Below are 20,203 nucleotides of genomic sequence, written 5' to 3' on the forward strand. Positions count from 1 at the left end.
CTGTTCAAATTTGGACAAATTGCTTTTTACAACACTTTTTAAAAATTACAAACATGTTTATTTATTTGCCAATAAGTTATGTAGCAAATACTGAGTATTGGGCGTTATTGTGGGGCTAGATGATAAAAACATAAAGGAGAATAATAAAGAACAAATAAGCTCTACCTATCACCTATCTATCTATCTATCTATCTATCAACTATCATCTACCTATCTCATCACATGGCAACACATGTTACGAGGAAATATAAAGCTTAGAAAAGAATAATGTATTTGTTGTGGTGTGTATGGGCACAACGAAGAGAAAGCCATCATTCCTTTTTCTTTTTCTTAGTCAACCTCTTACCTGCTGTAGGGGGCCCCCTCCACTTTTACGGTTGGCTGAAATATCCCACAATAAAGGATTAGAATTTCCGAGGTCACTAAGAGATAAAATGATGTTGCTCAAAACCATAAACGAGACACTATCTATAGGGTGAGAATTGACCAGGTTTGAAGACCACTTCCTCCCTTCTCTGTCTTAAAATGAATTTCCTCCTTGCAGCCATCGTGAAAAAGCTCTTGCTTTGTGAATACAGTTCGAAACAATTTGTTGACTCTTTGAACTCCCTGCAGTGATTGTAGTAACGAATCTGATTTCCCTGGTTTTCTTTTTTGGCTTCCTTCATTTTCCACTATTTCTCACTCAAACTGCCCAAGGCTTAGAACTCCCAAGTAATGTGTTGGCACTTTAATCATTGCTGTGGGCTCTGCTTTACAGGAATTCCTACTCCAACTATGAGTAAGAAATAGTACCATCTAAGAAATTGTTAGAAATGCAGAATCTCTCATCCCACAAATTGCCTACTAAAATAGAATCTGCGTTTATACACATTTCCCAGCTATTAGGATGCATGTGTTTGCACACTGCACTATGTTGCAACACAACGCTGGTTGATCCTTAAATTTATACGGAATTGTAAGGGGCTCCAAATAGGCAAAACAAGCTTGAAAAAAAAGAGCATACAAACATGACTGTGACCATGAGCGTATATTACATTTTTAATATATTTTAATTTTACAGGACTAGTAATACTAAACTTGGTTCGAATATAAAGTTAAAAAAGAATATTGACATGGATTAAGTTAGATATAACAAAATTATACATTTAACCCACATAAGCTCTAGACTAAATATACTAACCAACAAAACTCATAAAAAGGAAGCTGTATACTAACAGTTGTTTTACGAGCACCCTGCAGGACTCAGCAATTTCAGTTTCCATATGAACAAGTAATGTTCTGATCACAAATTGTCTAACCACATGAATTTGGCTGATGCTGGCCCGTTCTGAATGCCAACAGTAAAGATCTACGTCAAGACCACCAAGAAGATGGCTGGCATGTCCACAGTTTCTCTGTACATCCACAATGTCCCTTTCCACCTTTCTCTACCCTCTAAGAATTGCTAGCTTGACCTGTATATTAACATGAGTTATTTTTTTAGGATGGGAGTCTGCCATCTTCTCAGGTCATCCCCACTTGAATAATCTGCTTTCTTTTTCACCAGCACCTGTCTCATGATTTTGGCTTTTGTTGTAGCAGACAGCAGAACCTGTGTTCAATTTCATATCTGTTGAACTAATAAATGAATTTAACAAAGTGACAAGGTAAAAAGTCAACTCAGAACAATCAGTTTGGTTTCTACGATAATTAACAATTGAAAAATGATATTTATAATAACAAAGGAAATAAAAACCTAAAAATACATTTAAACAAGAAGGTTAAATATTTGTACACTGAAAAATCACAAAACATTGTTGATAAACTTAAAAACAGAACATTTTCACATATTGGAAGAATATTGTTGATACAGCAATGCTGTGGCATAAAATTTATAATACCACATATCTATGGCCCATTAATGTTCATCAAGTGTGCCAAAACTATTCGATCTGTGAAAGATATATCTCTTTAATAAATGGTGCTGGGACAACTGGATATAAACCTGCAAAAGAATGAATTTGAGCTGCTATTTAGAAGACCTGTAGAAATAAAGATACTCTTCAGTAACAGAGAGAAGAGATAATATATGGAGATATTAATCTGAATTTATAGTATGAATAAGAATTGCACTTGAACAATGGGAACACTTTCCATTCCAAAGAGTAAAACTATATTTTGTATTACTTGTCTGACTTGTCAAAGGTCTGCAGTAAATGTGTGTTAAGATATAAACATTTCCTCTAACATAGAATGGGTCATATCTAAATGCCGAATTCACCAAGAAGCAAACATATTTTGTTCTTGTTTTGGGAACAGTAAACAAACACTAAGTTCACATATTTTTCCCAGAAAATTTTAGGAATTCCCAAGTGTGAAGTGTTATTATGAGTCAATAGTGTTTATTGATAGAACTGTGATTAAAACATGTGATTAAAATAGTGGGTTAGTGGGTAGTGTAGTATTTAGCAGCTAGACAGTTTAACTAGTAAAACCTGAGTTTCATTCTTTAAACTAGAATTTATTATCTTTTTAGACCTTGATTAGTTATAAAACAATTCTGTTTCTTACCTTTCAACTTAACATGCATTTAAATATAAGCATAGTAACCTTGTTTTTTTTTTTGCTTGTTACATGTCACTAACTGTTATCACTGACTTGAGAATCAAGTAACCAAGTTTATTTTGTTATTCAAAGTCTATGACATGTAAAGTTTTTATTAACATTCAACAGTCACCCAGTGACTGAAATATAAAATGCTCACATTATGTTACCTTCAATTTTACATCTGAGACCCAACGAAGTAACTGAGAAAATCTTCATCCTCAGAAAATTCTCATCTTCATTACAAACTCATAGTTCTGATTCATACAATAATTTTATTATTATTATTCTTATCATTGTTATTACTGAACTGAAGGCATAATGTTTGTCTACTTCAATTTAATTTTTTTTCACTCATCATCAAAGAAGGAAGGTAATCATATTAAGGAGAAAGCCATTTTGGCACATACTTTACTCAAATATTAGATAAATGAGAGAAAAAAATTTAATTAAACTCTCCCTAGCATCATCAGATTAATAGTGTTTAAAGCCAGTTTATTTATGGGGAAGGTCTGTCCTAGGTTTTCCAGATTTATCTCAATCACTGTCATTAGTGAAATCTTTAATCTGTTCTTCATTACAAATGAAAGAAGAGAGATTCATTCACATCTATTGAATCTAAGATATAATCTTAGGTTTTAAGCTGCTTGGTGAATTCTTTCTACATAAACGTTTTTGAAAATTTAAAGATCCAGAGTTCTAGAACAATAATATATTTGTTATAACTTTTTCATAATATTCTGTGTAAGATAGCATCCAGAGGGACAGTGGTTCTGTATATGCGTATATATGTGTAAATATGTCTCTGGGTGTATTTAATGACACTGTGATTTACTAAGTCTATGAATTTATACATATTTAATAAATCATATGTAAAGGATTCCCTTTTCAGAATTAACTAACTTGGGGAAGTATTTGAGATATTTTTGTTATTTTTATTTGTAGCTTAAATATTATCGAAGACTTTTATTTAATTTTCTCCCTGAGGAAATTATCTAATTTGGTGTCCATAAATGATTTTTTTTTCATTTCCTGAATTACAATTAACCATAGAACATCCCTTCTGTTGGTCTCTCTTATAATACATACTTCTTACATGGTAAGTTTTCCAAATGTTTGTGCAGCCTACTGAAAACAATTATTGCATAAATGTCGATGGTTGAAGAAGACACATTTTGCCCAGAAAAAAATTAAGTGTAAAAGTTTCTGGATTAAATATGCAATCAAGAATATTGTCTTTGGATCCTTTCATTGTGTGTTTTCTTTTGTTTTGCATGATTTGGGGAAGCCACTTACTTTTTCTAAGTTTGTGATTCATCATTTGTAAATGAATACAAAAGACCTGCTTTATTTAAGGAAGTGTTGCAAAGAGTCCATAACTGTAGAAGAAAATGGTTTAAAACTTAAAAATAATGTCTTATAATAAATATCCTTGAGATAATTTTCATAATTTTATTTAATATGTTTTGAAAAGCATGTATTTTAACAGCTTCCGAGCTAGGAACATTACTTTTATTTCAGTTGTGAAAAGTTGTTTGATACATATAAAATGATACTATTAGAAAAAATTATATTAATTATTATTTATGGCAATTAATTTGGCTGGACTCATAAATAAGGGATACAAAAAACACACAAATATCTCCAAGATACTAAAAAATTACTTAATTTATTTTTTAAGTTTAACAGCTTTTTTTTGCAAAAGGTTAAGAGAGCTTTAAAATATGTAATTCTATTTTGTCTTTCTCTCCCACTATATTTTTTATCAAATGAATTATTTCCTCTGTTACCTTTTCTTTATTGCTCTACATACTATCTACCTATGCAGATCTGAGGCATAATAATTTTAATTCATAAGATTTTTTGAGCAATATATACATTAGTATTAAAAAATAAGAAAGCAGTTGGTAAAAAAAGAGCTCTTAATATTTAGATAAGTATTTGAAAATCCAATATATTTTATGTTTTACACATATTTCTCAGAGATATATGAGAAATTTTCTTTAAAATGTATATGTGTGTTTTACTTTAACAACATTTTTTTTCTATTTCCTTAGGCACACATCACATTTTTATGTACTTTACTATGTATACTACTCCTTTGCCAATAATAAATTATTTTGTGCTCTGAACAGCACAGATACTAGAATATTCAAGGAAGAGATAATTTATCCAAATTCTAATCTTCATTTACCCTAGTTCTTAATGAAATATCTTCAACATAATACATTCTGAAATATTTCCTGTAAACACAATTTTGAGTGAAATATGAAAAAATAAATTAAAAAATTATTTTAATAACAAAAAACAATACCAGAGAATATTTTGTTCTCATTTTTATAATATCATTCATGGGATTATCTATTTTTCCTTTAATGATAGACCTATCAAGAAAAACAAATTTAATTCAAATTTCCAAATAAAATAATGATTATTATTAAATCTGCTGATAATTTCAAAGCTATGATTATATTTTGTTTAATTTTGATGGAGTTTCACTTTTAGTTATATGTATATCTTAAGTTCTTTTAACATGAAATAACAAAAATTTAGAAATACACGATTTATGTTTATTAATATTTTTTCTTTATTTTTTACTTACTAATAATATCATTTTTTTCATTCTATATAAGTATAGCCTAATTCATAGTTACGGGCTTAACCAAGTTAGAATTGGCTTTCTCACTTGAACTATCATAAAAGTTTAGTTTATAATCTCCATAGGCCAAGAATATAGTCACTCAATATATAATTATTAAACAAATTATTGTGCAAAGAATAAAGCCATTTAATTCTTAATAAATCTCACATCATGAACTATAAGAGACAGGACCATTATAAAAAATTACTTCATTTATTCTTTAAGTTTAAGAGCTTTTTTCATGAAAGGTTAAGAACAAGTTCACTTTTGTCTTTCCCACAACATCTTCCTATGAGTCCCTCAGGTAGAACCAAGAACTAGAAACGTTATACCTGAATGAATTAATCAAAAAAGTGGAGAAGCAGAGTTATAACTCCTGGGACAAGCCTCAAAGTTGTTCCAACTCCTTCTAAAAAAGGGTAAGTCAATAAACAAAATAAATCTTTCAAATAAATCAAGATGTAGAGGAAAAGGCAAGAATGTTGTGCAAATCTGCTTACTTTTCCAAACAATATTAATTTGGGGATGATGGGATGGTCTAAGTTTGCAACCACTTGTTCAAGCTGAACTTTGTCATATTTAATTATCACACTTTAGCGTTTTCTTCTTTTGTTTATTGTCAAACAGGAAAGACAAGGAAACACAGAGCCACAAACATTCCATTTATCTCTACTGAATACAAACAAAGTCAGTGAGATTTTCACCAGTTTTGCACCTGCACAGCAAATTCATTATCCAAGACATTCCTCAGTGATCTCATGTTTTGATGCACACACATATTTGAAACTCATTTCTAAATGTTCTAAATGTTCTTAATGTTCTTTCATGTTTAAGATAGCTAAACCACATGTTGCTTTTTCTCTAATCACAATCGATTGCATATGCTTTCTATCATTAGATTATCATGATCAGGATGTGGGGAAGGCTCCAGTAACTTAAACCATCAGGAATCGGCTCTTTATGCAATCACTGTTGGAACTTCTATAGCTCTTCAAACCCGAACTGTGTTCTAGCGCCACCTATCTCTTTTAGTTGCAAGAATGTAAATGTCCTACCACTTTCTCCATAGTATTTTCTTCCCTCATTATTTGGATGACCTATAGATATTTCCTGAATTTACTAACACTGTCTATTTTTGCTACTAAATTTCTTCTGGCAATAAAATGTAAGTCCTTTATGTTCTTCTCTGCATGTAGGGGATTAATTTGTGGTTTCCCCAAAGGATATATTTACCAAGGAATCTGTGGATGTGACTTTATTAATAAAAGTGGTCTTTGCAGAAGTAACTAAATTAAGGTACTTAAAATGAGATAGTTTTGGATTACGGTAGGCCCTAAATCCAATGACAAGTGTCCTTATAGAAGAAAGGCAGAGGTAAAGTTGAGACCCATAGACACAGAGGAGAAGGTCATGTGAAGATGGAAAAAGAGATTAAATTTATGCTACCACAAGCCAGGGGATGCATGGAGATATCAGAAGATAAAAAGGCAAGAAGGCTTCCCTCCCAGAGCCTTAGGTGGAGAGTGTGGCCCTGATGACACTTTGATTTTGAATTTCTGGCTTTCGTCGGAACTGTAAGGGAATAAATTTCTGTTGTTTTAAGCCACCAAATTTGTGGTAATGTTACAATAGCCATACAATACTAATACACTGCCACTCAATGTATACATTCTTTGAATAATTATGAGTGAATATATATGTTAAAAATAATACGGAAAATGATGACAAAATTCAGACCATTATTCTTGGCAAAGAGCTATTTCTGAAATGGCGTTTGTATTTTAATTGTCTACCATTGATTATTATAAGAATAAAAAGCATGTATTTCAACACTTATTGAATAATTATAGTGGAACATTTTAAATTATATGAATTCATAAAAGAGAAGAAAAAAATCAAAGAAAAGATTGCTATGGTTCATGATATCAAGACTGTTGAAAATGCAGTTGCAAAAATCTTTACTCAGTAACTTACTCAACTATTATATAGAGTACTCTGTTCCTAGTCCATAGATCTTTATGACTAAATTCTTCTGCTAGTTAGATAAAAAGAGAAAGTCAATTCTAATTTTTGGGAAGAAGAATAGTTCCATTGAGCATGTATTGGTTTATCATTATTTTATCAGTGAGTTATGCATGTGGAACAGAAATACCCTTTAAAAAGATACATGCTTTTACAATTCAGCTAAACATTTCATCCTTATTGCGAATATAAACATAAATTAACGGTACACTTCTAGGCAAAATAATAACCAACATTATACCGTTTCATTTGCACATTCTCAATAATATTTTTATGCTTTCCCTTTGGTAGCCAAATACCTTCTGAATACACATAATTCCCTTTTAAGGCCATCATGATTGGTGTTTCAAGATTTGGAACTTCGCTGTTATGTATACACACACACACACACACACACACATCACTCATTGAAAATGACCGATCATTTGGATTTATGCATTGTATATGTCCTTTTGAATTCAGTGAGAAATCTGTTGCCTCATATGAAGTTAGGGACACATGCAAGGACTTTTACTTTGTTGTCCACGTGAGTGAAGAGCTTCTTTACGCATATAAAACAGCGTGGGGAGTTTTTGCCACTGCCCTGTGTTTTGACTGTCAAATGTTAATCCGTTTGCTGTGGATAGAGATTACAGTAGGGAACACCAGGGCACTTACAGTTAGGTCCTGACACCCTGGCACGCAGCCAGCCTGGATATTGCAGGGTTCTAAATCTGCCTGTCAGGAGATGGGACACAAAGGTAACAACTGCCAGTTAAATCAAATTGCTTAGAGTAAATTGGAAAAATTGTGTTAGCCTCTTGCCTGCCCTGGACCACAGGCACATAAGCAAGGGCAATGATGTTAAGTTTGGAATTGAACTTGTGGTTGAACAAAACTAATTCAGTAGATGCTTCCAGCAACTGTGTTAGGCTGATTAAAAGCACTTCTTCGGTCAACTCAAATTGTTTTATATATTGATGTTTGGCTGTTGCCAAATGAGTTGTAGTTTGCTGGAGAAGGGGACAGAAGTTCAAACAATGGTCCTTTATTCAGGGTCTTGAACAGAAAGCCGGACACATAAAAGTGCTTAATTTATATAGTCTGAACAGACCCGAGTTAAACAGATTCTTTAATTCAAACAAGCTTTGTTGACTTAGACTTTCTATTTAATTACAAAAACAAATTAAACAATATGTTAAAGGTATGTGCTCTTAATTTACAGCCATGTAGCAATCTGCATAACCCTTATCAGGTAAGCTGCCTAACTCCTAAAAACATAATCTATGAAAGGAAATGCAACGCCATTAACATTGTTACTTAGGAATCTCTTCTTGTCATTGTGATGAAATTCTTTCTGCCAAACAGAGAATAAGACTACAATGTGATTCTTCTTCCTCCTCACTAGTCCACCACAGGTTAAATATGTCAGTTTCTACTCATGATATATGGAAAAGCTCTACTAATTGGTCAGTTATTAATGAATGGTAAATGCAATGCCACATCTTCACATATTCATTTACTTCTACAGAAATTACCGAGAATTTGTAGAATGTATTTATACTTCTCATAATTATTTTGTAAAACTGGGCACATAGGACAGGAGACAAAATTTATCTTTTCATCAATTTCTAACCTCTTTCCAGTCCCTGTAGTCAGAACTGAAATTTAACCAGGGCCACTAACAGTGAGAAACTTTTTTCACACACACACAGGGAGAACAAAAATTAAACAGTGTATGAAGCAAAACCACAATAACTCAGGCTAATTTCTTCAAACATTCTCTAAAGTGTTTCCCTTTAAGATTTTAGAGAAAGCTTTCTTCCCTTGATACATTTCAGAAGATGCTGTCAATCTGGTCCACAATTGTGTTTTAATGTTTTTCACATTTTGTTATAATTAGATTTTGTTTTAATTAGTAGACCCAATACCCAACACTAGATATGGCATTAGAAAAGTCATTCCAGGCACGAGGAGAGTATTGACAAAAGCATATTCAAATAAAGTGGTTTTTGGAAGATAGTGATGTCATGTGTATTTGGCAAGCACACATGTTGAGATTTTTTTATAACTCACCATACCTCTCTTTTGTAACTTAAGAAAAGTAGATCATGTTAGAGTCAATGTCTATATTTAACTAAGGGAGCATATTATTAAGCCATTGTTTATAATGTTTCTCTGTTATGCATCATAATTATTTTAAACAAACCACCTGAAGCTGAATTCCTTCATCATCTTCAGTGAATACTCATATCACTTTACATTTTTTATATCGGTGAAAGGAGAATTAATATTGTACAGAGAGGGACAGTACTTTCAATCCATTTGAATTTCCAAGTGTGACTTTGTCTATGTGAGTGTGTGTGCAATGCTCATGTGCATGTCTTTAGTACAGACTAAAATAAACAGGAGGAGAATGGCTGCTACAAATCTTTCAATGCTTAGAATTTAACTGTCACAAAAAGATGAATTCAGCCATGGCTGGTGTGGTTCAGTGCATTGAGCGCCAGCCTGCAAACCAAAGGGTCAAGGGTTCGATTCCCAGTCAGGGCACATGCCTGGGTTGTGGGCCAGGTTCCTGGTTGGTGGTTTTTCTCCCTCCCTTTCCTTCTCTCTAAAAATAAATAAATAAAAATTTTAAAAAATTATGAATTCACTAAGATGACATTTGAAGTAATGTAAATAGAAGCAACTGGCTAAATTCAAGCACATGCATTTGTTTTATAATGTTGTAATTTCTCTTGAAAAAAGCTTAACATGGTATATAAGATCAGTTAGAGTCCTCAGTGCCTAACGAGATAATGGCAACACTTCTGCTGTTAACAAACAAAGTTGAATTGTAAGGTCATAAGTGGACAACAGAGAGTATAAATACTTTGCGGAAAGAGTCTTTGCTGTGTTAACTCAGAGAGTTTTAACTTCACTACCAGATCTGACAGTCAATCTTGTTATGAGAATAACCTTATTGTTCCTTTGGCTCCTTTGGGTGCTTTGCCTGAAATAATTTTGTTAGAAAGCGCAGTGACTGAACACAGTTTTACTGATTCATAATCAGCGAGCCCAAACATAAAGGTATTTACAGACTTGGAGGGACTTGTTAGCTGGATGTCTGTCTCCAGTGAGATTTTCTTCTGTTTTGTTTTCCGACCTTGCAGCCTTTTGGTGGTGGTTGTTCTCATTCTGTGTTTATAATGATAGCATATGTCAAATTCATATGAGAAAAAATTGGATAGATAATTCTATACAAGTCACTTTTACTTTTTTTAATTCAGGAGTTGTTACAGCACATCCAATGGCATATGCATTTATACAACCAGGAGCTTTGAGAATGGGAGCATTATAATGTTACTTAAAGTTATACTAAACCAGGCAAATCACTCAAGTAAGACCAACTGAGAAAATGTAGGAGTTTAAGATTTTTTAAGAGTGACATCTGGGGAAATTGTTCTTGTATGTCATAGAAGCTTCCTAGTTTTTGAAAAGTTGGCTAGACCAAGAACACCTGCCAAATAGGAGATCTGAAGGTTGTCAAATGTGCAGAGTTCTAAAATTTGTATTCAAAGAACATTTGAAATAGGGTACAGAAGTGAACTCAGAGCCAGACACAAAAGTGGATAACAATTATGAGTCAATTCAAATGGGGGCCAAAGATTCAAACTCCTATGAATACACAGATCTTGAATAAATATGAAAATAAAAGTTATTTAATCATACCTCATGGCTTGAAAAACAACCAAGAGCAGTGAAAGACATAACTTTCTTTCTTTTTTTAAATAGCATTTTTTTGGAGATATAATACACTTACATAATTCACCCGCTTAAAGTATACTATTCAGTGGTGTGTATTATATTCACCAGGTTGTGAAACCATCATCGTTAGCAGTCACTCCCCATTTGACCTTAACCCTCCTCAGCCCTCTTCAACCACTGATCCACTTTCTATTTCTATAGTTTTGCTTATTCTGTGCAATTCATATAAGTGGAATTATACAATGTGGCCTGTTGCGTCTGGCTTCTTTCACTTATTTTAATGTTTTCAAGATTTGCCCATGCTGTAGCATTGACCAAATAATTCATTTCCCTTTATTGACAAATAATATTCCACTGCAAGATATTTATGTTTTGTTTATCCTTTCATCTGTTGATGAGCATTTGGATTGTTCCTATCTCTTGCCTATTCTAAATAATATTGCTATGAACATTTGTGTGTAAATTATTATGTGGGCATATGTTTTTATTTCTCTTGGGTTTACACTTACAAGCGGAATCACTGGGTCATATAGTAATTTATGTTTAACTGTTTGAGGAACTATTAAACTGTCTTCAGAAGTGGCCACATTATTTTACATTTTCAGTAGCAATTTGTGCAAGTTTCAGTTCCTCTGCATTCTCCTTAATGCTTGGTATTATTTGCTTTTTGATAATAGTTCTTTTACTGTGTGTGAAGTGGTATCTTACTGTGGTTTGGATTTGCACTTCCCTGATGATTAATAATTTTGACTTTCTTTTCATTTGCTAATTGTATAATTTTTAAGAAAAATGTATATTCAGATCTTTCTTCATTTTTTTAGTTGGATTATTTGTTATTTTATTTTTGAGTTATAAGTGTTCTTTACATATTAGTGCCTTTCATCTTTTAAAAAAAACTTAGAGCAGTTTTTAGTTTTATAACAAAAATGAGGAAAATAAATTTCTTGTATACTTCTTGCCCCCACAGATCCATAGCAACCCCCATCATCAATATCCCCCTTCAAAGTGGTGCATTTGCTACCCATTGGTGAACCTACATTAATTTATCATAATCACCTAAAGTCCACAATTTACATTAGTGTTGACTCTTCTGGTACTGCATTCTGTGGGTTTGGACAAATGCAAAATGACATGTATCCATCATTATAAAGTCACACAGAATATTTTCACTGCTTTAAAAATTCTTTATGCATACGCTTGCTTTTGATTTAAAGTAATTACTGGGCCTTCCCCATATTGAACAACAACAAGAAAATAATAATAGAATCAATGCAGTATTTATCACATATTTTTTTCTTTTAGAAAAAGTCTTTAAATGCTATCTTTAAGAAAAACCATGGGATTTAAACTATACCAATCAAATTATATTACATTCAAAAACAATTTTCTAATTTTAATAAGAATAGGGGTTATTTAAAAAAGCACAGCTCTGGTTTATCTTTTCTGAGAAAAGCTAGATTTGCATATCCTTGTTTTGATTAAAGCACTTAGATGCATATTTAGATTGAGAAAAATGATAAGTACTTAAATATAATGTTTAATCCTAGGAACTGTGTACTATTTACACATCATCTTTGCAGAAAAAATATTATGAAACAACTCTGTCAAAAACAATAAATTCTCTACCCAAGATATTGTATTGTAATTAACTCAATACATTTATTTTTACTCCATATAGACTAGAATAATCTTGTAGGGATCTTTCTTAAAATGAATAATTACAAATAATTTTTTGTCATCTAAATGTGTCTTTACACACATTGGTAGATTTCTATTTTAATAAAGGTTTTTATAATTTCAAGACTTTTGTTACTGAAGCTGTTTCTGTGATTAGCAATTAAGCAAGCAACATTATATAACAAGGTTCAACATTTTAAGAAAATAATTTATAACATTTCATTGTATAGTTCCAACATTTTTATGTTACAATGGTTGAACACTGCTCTTTAATACCAATTTTACATAAAAATTTTGATATATTTACTAAACACCGAATTGAAACTAGTTCAGAGATATTTTGTTTGTTTGTGAAATGTGCTATCTGGATGTAGAGCTACAAAAACAAGTATTATATATAATCTGTGGATCTCCCAGGAAAGTCCCAGGTATTGAGCATCTTCAAATCATATAAACTATTGTTTGGTTTAGTTTATCAACAAACCAAATATTGCTTTAAACTTTGAAGACAGTGAGAGCTGGAGATATGTAAAAAGACATATTCCTTGATCTTAAATTGTTGATAATATAGAGGAACGTGTTGAGACTTCTAGCTAAATGCTCTGGGTTTTTTGCTAGGCAGTGTGGGAAAGAGGACTTATGTTTGGAAATGAGATAATTCACTGATGTGCATCATAGAGCTCCCATGTAAAATAATGAAAGGCAAAACTAAATGATAAAAGCAAGAAAACTAAATACAAAGTTTGTTTGAGCAGGACATTTAGATTTATTTCTCAGTTAAAGAAACCTGGTTCATGGCAAATGGTAAAGGATCAGAGGACTGGAAATAGCAGAAGGAAGTTATGATAATCTCAGTTTTGAAACAAATTACTAAAGCATGGAATGAAGTTGTTCTACATATTTTGTAATAATTGATTTCCTCACTTCTTTTTTCTACTTGTGTATGGTGGTGAGCAATGTTGCAATTTAATTCCAATTGGGCTCATGAGTGAATTGACATTTATAATATAGTAGTTGATAGGAGTTTGCATTTATCTTGTATCAGCAATGGGCATATCTTTATCCTTACTCATATTACAGGAAATAATAGATTCTGAATGGCCAAAGAAGTGCATTTTGCTTGTTATTCTTAATTTCCTTCATCCTATTCATTCTTTGTTCTTTTGTTATCCTGTTCTATAACCCAGGAGTGTACTTTCATAAAGCCTATTACCTGGCCTACCTTTCTAACAGACTTCAAACTCGATTCAGCCAATGAGAAGCTTTTTTTCAGATTCAAAAAACAAAAGGAGTGAAGAGTCAGGATATTCCTTCCTCACTCCTCTCCCTGTTTTACCGTTGTGCCTCTGAAAGTGGCTTTCATCCTCTATGATTACAGCTCCTGCCATGAGGCCCCTTCTCCCCTGAGCTCTGACCAGTAGCAGTGACAGGATTTCTTTCCCTTTGGCTCTAGGAATGGCCTTGGTTTTTTTATTGTAACTAGTCACAGGGGGGCCTCAACATTTATTGTTGTTTCCACAGGTCTATATACAACGTACTAAATTTCCTTAGAAGATATAGATAACAATTTCCTAATAGTTTCTTAAATAACTGTTCTCAGAGTAGATCAATAAGTCCTGATTATTTGAACTATCTGAGGTAAATGTAGGGTCCCTGAATATGGGTTATAAGTAGGAGTGGTATCTTGCTAGGAGGGAGAATATGTTCTTTATTGTCCCTGAAAAAAAGTTTTAAAATGTGTGTTCAGAAGTTACTGGTTTTATAAACTTGGGAGTCATTCGATGATAGAACTCATATTTGATGGCTTCTATTTTTTCAGTGACATAAAATAGGTCATCAGATAATAGAAAGAAAGAATCTGAGCTTTAATGAAAGAGAGGAAAACAAACCTATATTTACTTTAAAAATTAAAAAAGTCAACTTACTACAGGACCATGGTAGAATTTTCAGTTATAAATGAATATCCAGAATTAATTAGATTTATAGACCTTTGGATGAAGAGTCTTCTGGAGTATCTGGATGGGTCCACTTTCATCATAAGAGTTTTTAATATCAGAGAACATTTCCACTGGCAATTAGAGAGAGATGTGACTGGAAAAGTAAGAAAGATATGATATAAGAAGAATTTCTGGCATTAAAATGGGAAAAGAAGGCCATGAGTCATGGAGTGAGGCAACCTCTCACAATCCTGCATGACCCTCAGCTTATAGTAGACAGAAAATGGGGATCTTGGTTTCAGAAATGCAGGGAACTAAATTCTGGCAACAACCTGAAAGAACAAGGATGGATTCTCCCTAAAACTTTCTTGATTTTTAGCCCAATGAAATCTATATCAGTCTTTTGACCTACAGGATTATAAGGTAATAAACTTCATTTTTAAATCAGTAAATTTATAATTTTCTTATAGCAGTAATAGAGAACTAATACATACTTCTTTCTGCAACTCTTTCCATGGACATGTGGATTGCCTTTACCAGCATTATAGCACTTTACACAACATTATTTGTTATCAATAACTTATTTTACAACAAAGAAAGTATAATGATGAGAACATGTCTATGAGATTCATTAGTTTTGCTTCCAGCCCCATAATCCAGCATCTAACAGAGTCACGCAAATGTTTAATGATTTATTAAAAAACAAAACAAAAAATGAACTCAATTATGGTACCAGTTGGAAGAGATAAGACCTTGAAAAATTGGGTTTTGTCTTGAAAGAACATTACATACCTGATTACTTAGGGTTGTCTCACCTATAGCCAAATAAACAAGTATGGAAATCAAGGAATGAAAATATAAGTGGTTTCTTTGTCAAACATTAAACAATTACAGCGGTTTCTTTGCTAAAAAGAAGTGACATCTTTATCTATTAACACCAGGCAGAGTTTTTTAAAAATTCCCATCCTGGTAAATTTGAATTTTCTTGGTTTAGAGTTCTTAGTTCCCAATTAAGGATTACTTGCATTGTAGGTCTGAGAACAATTTTGTTGAATTTTAAGATGAGACTGCCAACTGGGTATTTGGGAATCTTTACGTTACTAAACCCACAGATATACACAAGGGACTGCTCTAATGACTGGAGTGGCTGAGCACAATTACGAAAGGATACTGGGCTTTATTAAAACACAGAGACAAAGAGGACAATGTCCAGAATGCAAGGACCTCTACAGACTTCATCTTAATTCTTCTGTGCCCAATGATTACAACTGATGGAAAACTACATCGTCCCAAATTCAGGATTACAAAGGACTTAAAACCCTTAGGAATGAATGTTTGGATTGAGCCCAGTTGAGAGTATGACTGAGGGGAAGAGAAACATCAAATAGATAGTAGGAAAGGTCAGACACAAAGGCTAGAATAGTTGGGTTTTTTTTTTTTTTTCTGTTATGTGTAGATTTCTTTTTTAAATCACAGTTTCCATTTATTATTGTTTTGTACCAGTTCCAGTGTATGCGTACACATTTGTAAAGTAACGACTTTCTCCTCTTTTCCCTACTATTTTATAAACAAATTATTGGCGGTTCACTTTAAAATATTCGATGAAGTTTGAATTTGAAGAGTAATATAGTCAGAGATAGAGTCGATTACTGTCAGGACTATGTTTCCACATTTTGAGAAGCTGCTTCTCTTATGAAAGCAGAATAGTCAATGAAACTGAAATGGGTTTAGAAGGGTGCAGGCAGTAGCTTAGTAGCCAAAAGGCGACCTATGCCAATATGTATTTCCTCACAGCTCCAAATCCACTTTTTGCCCCCTTATGCAATGCCAGATTTTACAAGAGGGGGCACTGCAAAGACCCTGCAGGCCGCAGCAAATGAGTGGGCCTGTCCCTTTTTCCTGTGGTGCTGCTGTCAGCAGAGGATGTCAGGAGGCCAAGTGCGGCTGGACTCAGCCGGAACATAGTAAAACGTCTGTACCCTGCTAGCATCCTCTAATGAGTTTCTCTGCACCCAGTGGCCACTGACGGCAGCCTCTGGAAAGTGTCTTCATCGCTGCTTTTGTGTGCCTGCATTAGCGCTGCCTCCTAAAGTGAGGGCTGATACTTTAGTTTATTTCAGCTTCAAGTTTCTTCCTTATTTATTTCTCCTTACATTGTATGTTCACTTGCTATTTATCTATTCCTAAAAGTCTCTTTTTATCCCTTTTTAATAGCCTCCTTTTATTGTTAAGCATTCTTTATATTTAACTTTACATATTTAAATCAATAACATACTTTTGTCTCTTGACTGGACATTGATTGGTGGATACATATATAGATTCACTAAGAAAGACAAAGTTTGGTAAGATAACCTTGAAGAATTTTTACAATTATAATTATTAATTTAAAATTATCTAATTAGATAACATAATAATTTAAAATTATCTAATAATTTTAAAGTCATTTTAAAATATCTATAGATTAACAATTACTGCAATAATGATTAGTAATTTGAAGTTTGGTAACTAAGCCTGATAGTGTATAAATTAAAGATAATATTTATATAATAAAACAGCCATGGAATTTTCATATATATATATATATATATAATAAATCCTAACTTTAATTTTTATGTCATTCCTTGATTAAATTTAAGAAATTAGACAAATCACAAAGCACTTTGTGAATAAATGAATGACCTATAACTTACAAAACATCTTATTGTGTTAAATTACCTTTCCTTTGATATTGTTTTGTTTTTGTTTTTCAAATATCTCCAGATATATTTTTATTAAAATAAGTGTATACTATGTAAATTGTCAATCAAACTATGTCACATATGACGATCAAAAGGTGTACAATAATAAATGTTTGTCACAGACGACATGGCATTGAAATTTCACAGAGCGATATGAATATCCTCAGCAGTATCTGGGAGAATGTTACTTACAGTTACAATTTTTATTATGTTTTGTTTGTATGTTTCTATTTTTATAATATTTTGGCCTGATAAGGGATACATATAAATATCCTTAGGAAACAGATTTGATATTTTTCCTTCTGTGCAGATAAAATAAGACTCAGAGATACCAAACAAAAATCGGAGTCAATAATATGTTTCTTTCCTAAAGGAGATTATGGTTTAATTAAGAATACAAGAGAGCTCAGTCATCAACACAAATGCGTTCAGGTAAAAACAAGTTATGGCAAAGATTAGTTCAAAGAGTTTGAAGGGATTATGCTGACAAATGGATGAAAGAGTGAAGAATGTCAAAGAGAATAAATAAAATACTGTGAAATATATGTTCATAGTTGATCAGATGCATGTATTTAAGTATCATTCACTGAAATTCCATATACACAAAAATTCTGTAAAAGCAGAAATAATGATAGACATGGTTCAAATGTAGATACTACAAGTATTTATTCAAAGCACATCTGCTTCCTAATCTCACATTACAGGACAAAATAATAACAGACAAATACAAGAATGAAAGGACAGTAGTTTTCAGGTTTTTCCACAAAAAAATGACTCTTGCAAGTTTATGTCTTCCCATTATAATAAATTACCCATATATTCCTTTAATCTGGCATACCTGTAGCACCTGCTCATATTCTCAAATTACTGTTTAGTGGATTTAAATCCTTTATATTGTCATTTTTTCTGAAAACCACTCTTAATCTTAATATTATGGGTACAGTAACTCTATGGGTTTATAACCATACACATTGTTTTCTACTAGTCCCAAATTCAAAAATACTAACTCTTCAACGCTTTTGTTTATAAGACTAGTAATTAGCAATAACATGTTTAATTTTTTATCTAACACAAACCAATTTGCTGCATCATCATCATTTTATTATTTTTATTATAATTATTATTATCATTCTGTGGCAAAGAATCTTAGCTGTTCATAAAGTCTTGCTACACTTCCTAGACATGGAGTCAGTCTATATTACCCAGCCTTCCTTGCACAGTCAATGGATTTGAAGTGATATCTACCACTGATCAGAATAGATCACATAAGGTTCCCATAGGTGTTCTTCCATCCTTTGTTTGCCCTTATCATTGACTGTGATGGGGATGAATTGTAGGGCACTCTTGGAAGCCTGGTACTAAAGACGATCAGTTAGCCAACGTCCTGAATGTCTGCAGGATAAAAAGTCCAGCTCCTTCCACCTCACTTTCCAAGAACACACATGTTCTGGAGCCTATTTTTCACAGAAAATAACAGTGTTCTAACAGTCTTTACATATTACTAAACAGCACACACACTCACATTCTGCTTCTGTATTTTAATACATCTTGTCTTGCATAAAATATTAGTATGAATTCCAACTTACATGGATCTCAGTTTGATCTGAATGCGTCTTATATTTCATGGATATATCATTGAACCTCAGTTTTCTCTCCAGACCTTGTTAATTTCATCACATTTCAGATCTCCTTCCTCAAACTGAAACTTAGTCATTGCTTTCTTAAAAAAAAAAAAAAAGTTTATTTGGAGTAACATTGCCTTCCAGGAATAGAAGGATGTCCCAGGCACACCCTCTTCCCTGTCTCAAAATCCAGGACTTGCTACTCCCCAGGAGGCCCTGGGCTTCTTTAATGAGGAGTAGTGTAAAGCCCTGATTATGGGCACAGGGGAATGCAGGCAAAGAGAAGGTCTCACGCTGAAACCATTTCAGATGCAACTGGTTAAATACCTAATGTTCAGAGAACACGTTACCATAAGGCAAATTTTACTCTGATTCAGATTTATTCACATCAAGCAGGCCTATTTCCAGGCCATTTGTTAAGAAATACCAGTCCTTCAAGGCCCGAGAGAATTCTTCAATTGTTGATAATTTTTTCACTAATTTCACTTTAGTTAAAATGTTCCCTATCTATATCATATTTTTGTTCAAAGAAAAGCAAGCTCTTGGATTAATGCATAAGTTGGCTTGGTTAGCCCTTCAACGATTATGTTAAGTATGCGCACTGAAACCTAGACACACAAATAGCAGTTTAAACAGTCATCCATTCAAATTGAACTCAGATCCCCAGACATGATACCCAGTCCTGTTCAAACCTGTGTTATTTCTTACATTGTCCAATTCATATCAGCAAGGTGGTCTTCATTTGTATTTATTTACAGAGCTACAGATGATCTCTGTTGATATAGTTTTACCCTTGTAATATTTCCAAGGCACATGCCCTTTTTTATGATGTTGTGGTCTAGACTACTAGATTTTCATCAACAATCCATATTTCTTCTTTAGATTATATTTTTAGACTCTTTCGCAGCTAGGTGTGACCATATACTGGATCTTGCCAATAGAATATGAGGACACTGTTGTGCGTTTTCCTGGCCAAGGTTGTTAAGAAGCTGATGTCACTCCTTCACATATGTTCTTTCCTTTCTCAGGCTCAGAACTGATCATAGCAAAGCTCTAAAGGATAATGGCCACAGATGAAAGAACTGGTTTCCCTTGCATCACAACATAGAGAGGAATCAATTGCCAACAAACATTATGTTTAGGACCTATCATATGAGTGACATCACATTTGAGATTATGAACTTTGAACATATTTGCTACCATTTTTCTGTATATAAAAAGAGGGTCCATAAAAACCTTCAGAAGTTATTT

Source organism: Furipterus horrens, unplaced genomic scaffold, assembly GCF_987537825.1.
Source record: "Furipterus horrens unplaced genomic scaffold, mFurHor1.1.pri manual_scaffold_2, whole genome shotgun sequence".
Taxonomy (NCBI): Eukaryota; Metazoa; Chordata; class Mammalia; order Chiroptera; family Furipteridae; genus Furipterus; species Furipterus horrens.